Genomic DNA, 7,201 nt, shown 5'->3' with positions numbered 1-7,201 from the left:
GACAAAAAAAATGGCGGACAGCCTTGCTTGGCGACCCCCATGAAATGGTCGATCGACCCCAAATGGGGTCCCGACCCACAGGTTGAGAACCACTGTCCTATGGTCACACAATCATGATTTGCAACCTTCTCTTCTGGTTTCCCACAAGCAAACTCAATGGGGAAGCTGAAAGGAAGTCTGAACTCATGATCATGCATAATCCTCCTTTGATGACTGCTGTTGCTTAATGGTGTGGCTGCATTGCTTAGCAATGAAAATTCCAATCCCAATTACTGTCATTAAGTGAGGACAACCTATAATGAAATAAAACATTTTAAAATAACATGTTTAATTTTCCTTTACATTTCTGTTATTGTTATAGACCTAGATGGATGGATGTGCTTGCATAAAGTAGCATATTTCATCAAAGTCTGGATGAAATTTGTCAGAAAAAAAATCTTAGAGTCAATATTTTGTTTTGGTTGCAGAAGTGCCAGAAATGTTATATTCACAAGAATATATTGAAGAAAAAGATTATTGTTTGAAGAACATTGCTCTTCTGCAGAACGTAATTTAAATGATATTGTTTTAACCCAAAGTGCAAAAAATGGTTTCTATTCCTCCCTCTCTTTAAACAAATTTTGCTCACACAGCAATCTGAAACAAATATACTCAAAAATAATTTTATTGAACTTTCTTAACCACTTTCCCAACTGGCTCTACTGTTGTGAATCTAAAATAACTGAAACAAAGATAGCAGCACTGAACTTCAGTAATGTTGCTATAATTAAACAGAATCCAACCCTGTGTATTCTACTGTAACAAATTATCCCACTGGATATTTATGTACTATTCCTACAGGGAGCAGCTAGAAACTGTATGTTATATTTTTTTTATTGAAAACTGCTTGACATTTAGAAATTAAAGATTTTAACAGTGTAGCAGTGTAGTCTCCATTGTATATATGAAAATATCAGCATGTATTTGACTGTTTCTAACACAACTATTTATTATCACTATATTATGAAAAAAATAAGAACATAGAAACTTGCATTGAAGTTGGAAATAGAAATATAATATATTCCTGTTGCAGATGCATCCCTTCCAGGGTTTTTCAACAACATCTATAGACTTCTGTTGTTGTTTTTAAAAAAAACTAAATTCTTTTTCCAGTTTAATTTGCTCACTTCTGGACTATCTTTTAAAAAGATAGCAAAATTTCAGTATTATGGCTATGTATGTGTGTATGCACATGTGTGCATATGTGTGTACTTTAGTATTTCTTTATAGACATATGCCTCAGAAGGTGTTTGGACTTGGAAGTTAAAGAAGATTTGGACCTGGTTAGTACTTACATTGGAGAACTGCTCTGTAGGATAATGAGAGAGGCACTTTCAACTTACTGTCAAGACAAGTGCATAGTTGTGTCTATGTTGTCATATGAGTCCAATTTCAATCTGAAGTATACCCATAAGACAGCGGTCTCCAAGTTTTCTGGCTTGGCAGTCTGGCAGGAGGAGAGGGTATAGTTCTCTGTGGGTGGGAGGTGGGTGCACGCAAGCATATGCAGTTCCATTTATGTGAGTGGTCTGTCATGTACCCATGCTCGCACAAAGGAAGCTGCATGAGTACAAGCAGCTGCCTCTTGTTCAAGGGAAGCTGCTCATGTGAGTGCAAGCAGCCACTACTCGCATGAGGGGAGCTGCGAGGGCAAACAGACGCTGCTCACATGAGGGGAGCATCATGCATGTACACATGCTTGCCCACCACTCAGGTGGCCTGGTTCTGAAGAGGTCGCAGCCCGGGAGTGGGCCATGGCCTGGGAGTTGCGGAACCCTGCCATAAGATATTAAACACAAAGATAAAATTAAAAGACTAATAAGTCTTTATATTTATACACAGTGCATAGCTGTGCATAAAAAAATATAGTAAATCTCAACCTAATCAAGTACATTGTAGCCTATTATGACCAAAACCAAAAAAATAGATATGCTGCTTTTGCTTTTAAAATATGGATTTAAGAGAGTATAACTTGAAACTCCTGAATCTGTTTCTTTCAAATACTTCATACACTCATAATGATATACAATAAGTATGTGTGTGTGTGTGTGTGTGTGTTTATGTGTCTATGTTGCAAATGTTATTTCATTTTGATAAAAATGTAGAATAATAAATGTTTCATTCTCCCATGGTAAACTGTGAAAGAATGGAGATTCAGTTTCTGAATCTCATTCTAGATGTGACACTGAGACAGACCAGGATGTTTTCTGAATGGCCTGAATGAAAATGCAATTGCTGTTTAAACTATTTATCAAGAATATGGGTAAAATCAAATAGCTTTATCCAATTCAATGTGGGCTGATTGTGTATTGCAGGTGTATTGTATTTTCCATGTATTATTATTTTTGCATGAATTTCCTAATGTTTACAAATGATAGCCAGGATTATTGTAAGACACCGTGCAATTTAATTCTATTCTACATATCTTTTAGCACTCTGTTATATTAACATGTAATATGACTCTGTGACATGAATCATGTAGACAAAACCAAGTTGCCTAACTTTGGATTGTATTATGGTAATATCAATAACCAAGTAATTTACAGAAGGGCTCCTTATTAAATTTCTTAATGTTCCTTATTAAGAGGAGTATTCTTATTATGGTTTTCGCAAACTAATTTTCATTTCCAAAGGATATAAGTATTTTATGAACTGAAAAGAGATTTCCAGATATTGCAGATATTGTGCATTGTTGTTTCAGCACAGTTCAGTGCTGGTTTGCTTAGAAGTAATTGCAGTACACATATTTGTTAAGCCAGAGTGATCAGCCTTCATAAAGCACTTCACTTTACAAGGAACAATGACTTGCTTCTAGAAGATGAAGTGCCTCCTTGAGACAGATCATGCTGATCCACACAGGCCCAGAATTTATCAGAATATTAAAGCATTCAAGTAACTTTAGTTAATCTTTTTAGTAGGGCTATGCAAATCCTTCAAAATGAGTGCTTCACAATGTACAGGAACAAGTAAGATCTAATTCTCTTTTAATCATTAAAATAGTTGTGAATTTTTTTCCAGACTTGGCCAGCTGCTCTATCAACTGCTCCTGACTCTCCCTGCATAAATGTGCAAGTACAGCCTTTTTGCTTCATGTTGGCTCTCAGTGAAGCAAAACGGGAGTACATACACACAGATGCAGAGACTGGTAAGAGTAGCCCACCTGAAAACCTATGCAGCTGCTTTAATGAAATCAAATACTTTGTGTTTTCATACATTTTGAAGCACTCATTATAAAGGATTTGCAAGCCCCAGCATTAAGGATTATAATAGCAGATCCTACATTCAATAACGTTTGTCTGTTGTTGATGCTATCAGTTAGTTAGGGTAAGACATTTCTCGAAGATTGATTGGAAAAAGGCCAGGGCTATCATTCTAACTTGCTCACATACCAAGCTTGCCCATTAATCCATTGAATATTAAAATATTTTAGATTATTTTTTTTAGTTCTATGTAAGTACTAATTACTTTCAAGAACTAAGTCGTCATAACTGATTATGTGCCATTAAGTCAGTGTTGACTCTTCATCTATGTGGATAGATAAACGTTCTGTAAGACAATCTTATCCTTCAGTATCAGTGATGCATCCATCACCCCTGTAAATGAGTCCATTCACCCCACCCTTTTCTTCTCTTTCCTTCCACCTTTCCCAGCATTAGATACCTGGAGTTTTGTACAGTATATTGTGTCCCAGGTATGATAATTTGAGCCTGGACATTTCTATCTTAAATTAAGTCTTTGGGTTGATTTGTTCAATGATCCATTTGTTTGTTTTCTTGGCTTTCTGTGGTAATCTCAGGAATCTTCTTCAACAGATTCAAAAGTGTCAATACTATATCAGTCCTGCTTCTTCAAAGCCCAAGCTTGACTTCCATAGACTATCATGGAAAGGAGAAAGAAGTATAGTAAAATCAACATGCAAAGTTGATGTTATCTCCATTAACTGGACCAGACCAAGAAATCAATTCACAGAAAGGCTAAAACTATTTTGATTAATATTGTCTATAATCACAGAATCTTGCAGGTATGATTGTATTGTCCCTTCTCCTCTAGCTTCTAGTTCAGTAAATCAGAGAAGCATCTACCTAAGCCACTTCCAAATGTTATTTCATAATTATGGGCTTAAAAATATTTCAACCCATTTTGTTGAGATTAGGATTCCTGTATATTTCAAAATCATCATCCTTGGTCTCCACAGTGACCATGGCAGAACACCAACAGAAAAGCATTCTGGGTTAGATTTGTGCCCTCCTATAAACACTATTGGAACTGGTCCTGAGGAAGGTAGAAACTACTGTAACACTGTTCCCAACCAACTGAAAAATAATAATTAAATAGGTGAGCTGTTCAGAGTATATTTCAAAGAGATATAGTTTTTGTAGGACATAGATTCCAATATAGCCACTTTTGGGCAAAACAGTTATACACCTCTTATTGTCTTGGTTAGTCAATTGGGCATAGAGCCAGAACTTGCTGTCTCCTAGATTATAATACCTGTAAATTAAGTTTTCCCCATTGACAAATAAGGGTGCTGGGAAAGAAAGTCTTGTTTCTGTTTAATGATGTTTCAGGTTCACCTCCATCTTAGCTTGCTGTCTTGTAGTAAATGATGATGATATAATAATAATAATAATAATAATAATAATAATAATAATAATAATAATAATAATAATAATAATAATAATAATAATAATAATAATAATAATAATAGTGATGATGATGATGATGATGATGATGATGGTGGTGGTGGTGGTGGTGGTGGAAGGGGCCTTGGAGGTAATCTAGTCCAACTTCCTGCTCAGGCAGGAAAGCCTATACCCTAACCCTAATCTGTTTTTTTATGGTACTGTTTTTGATAGGTTGGACTGTTTTTTCCCTTTGTGTAAAGAGAGATGCAAAAAATGAGTTAAATAGTTCTGCTTTCTCCCTGTTGCTTATCACCTTCTTGCCACTTTCCCCCACTAATGGACCTATCATGTCCTTGACCCTTTTCTTGTTTTTTACATGTTAAAAGAAGCATTTTTGTTATTTTTGACTTTGGTTGCAAGCCTTGTTTGAGCCTTAGCTTTCTTCACTTCATCTTTGCAGGCTCGGGCTATTTGCTGATATTCTGCCTTAGTTATGTGTCCCTCTTTCCACTTTTTATACTTGTCCTTTTTATCTTTCAATTTATTTGTTCATCATGCCACTGTTAATTGTTTCTGTTGCTGCAATTAGACATGATTAACTTCTTTTCACTCTATATGAGAGTGAAAGGAATGAATCTGGTACAGATATTGAGGAAAATAACTGTCCAATACCACAAAGCACTCTAACTGGCACTTCATAGTATTGTCTTAGCAATCCTTAAAACTTTAGTAAAAGCACACCACACTTAGAATATTGCATCCAGTTCTGGTCACCACAATATAAAAATGTTGAGACTCTAGAAGGACTGCAAAGAAGAGCAACAAGAGCATGAATAGGGGTCTGGAGGCTAAAATATATGAAGAATTGGGTATATTTAGCCTAAGGACTAGGGAAGACATGATAGCAGTGTTGGTGCTACACATCCTGGTTTAGCCTGAACAATCAGATATAGCAAGTTGCAACTGTTTTAATGATGAAATTGTAATTGAAACAGTTAAGAAGATTGGCAGAAAACTTAGCAGAGTAGTTGTGTACAAGAAAAATGGGGAAAGTATGATCTTGTCTACTAAGACAGGACAGTGTCAATGTGGGTTGAAGTCAAGAGTTCAGTGATCCAGAGTGACAAATACAGAAAGTGCAGTTCAGATACATAGCTGTAAGAGACAATAGCCAAGTTAGAAGGTGATCGGCTAACAGTGTGCCAGGTAGTGGCAGAGAAACAAGTTTAAAACTCAAAGATTACAGAGTTCTATAAGCTGGTTTGAGTCATGAAGCCTAGAATCAGAATAACAGAATAACAGAGTTGGAAGGAACCTTGGAGGTCTTCTAGTGCAACTCCTTGCTCAAGCCTATACCATTTCAGACAAATGGTTGTCCAATCTCTTCTTAAAAACCTCCAGTGTTTGAGCACCCACAACTTCTATAATAATAATAACAACAACAACAACAACAACAACAATAATAATAATAATAATAATAACAACAACAATAAAATAATAATAATAATAATAATAATAATAATAATAATAATAATGATGATGATGATGATGATGATGATGATGATGATGATGATGATGATGATGATGATAAAGTTGGAAGGGACCTTGGAGGTCATCTAGTCCAACCCCCTGATCAGGCAGGTAACCCTATACCATTTCAGACAAATGGCTGTCCAGCCTCTTCTTAAAAACGTCCAGTGTTGGCGCATTCACCGCTTCTGGAGGCAGGTTGTTCCACTGGTTAATTGTTTTAACTGTCAGAAAGTTTCTCCTTAGTTCTAGGTTGCTTCTCCCTTTGGTTAGTTTCCACCCGTTGCTTCTTGTCCTGCCTTCAGGCGCTTTGGAAAATAGCTTGACTCCCTCTTCTTTGTGGCAGCCCCTGAGATATTGGAACACTGCTATCATGTCCCCCCTCGTCCTTCTCTTCGTTAAACTAGACATACCCAATTCCAGCAACCGTTCCTTATATGTTTTAGCCTCCAGTCCCCTAATNTGCAGCACACTGCTGGCTCATATTTAAATGATTGTCCACTAGGACTCCGAGATCCCTCTCACAGTTACTACTATTGAGCAAGGTACCCCCTATACTATACCTGTACATTTGGTTTTTCTTGCCTAAATGTAGAACCTTACTTTTTTCACCATTGAATTTCATTTTGTTAGATAGCGCCCAGTGTTCAAGTCTGTCCAGAGGCAAGTTATTCCACTAATTAATTGTTGTAACTGTCAGGAAATTTCTGCTTAGTCCAAGAATAGAGAAGAAACATATGTTTGATACAGGACAGTTGTTTTCAGTAAACAGTAAGGTTGTGATGATTGCTGCTAGATAGTCCTAGTTGCAGGTGTGGTTCACTTAACATTGTCCTTCTTGCTTCCCGACTACTAGCTGATCAGAATGCTTTTGCTTTGTCCTTCAAAGTTGCCAATGTATCCCTGGGGCTAGGCACTCTACCAGGATCTGGTCCCTCATTATTTGAATCTGCCCTTACCATCTCCTGTTCATTGTTTCCCTATTCTACTTGAGCAGATTGATTACC

The sequence above is a fragment of the Protobothrops mucrosquamatus genome, unplaced genomic scaffold (assembly GCF_001527695.2).
Source record: "Protobothrops mucrosquamatus isolate PMUCROS unplaced genomic scaffold, P.Mucros_1.0 scaffold159, whole genome shotgun sequence".
In the NCBI taxonomy this organism is placed as follows: Eukaryota; Metazoa; Chordata; class Lepidosauria; order Squamata; family Viperidae; genus Protobothrops; species Protobothrops mucrosquamatus.
Note: the sequence above shows the minus strand (reverse complement) of the source record.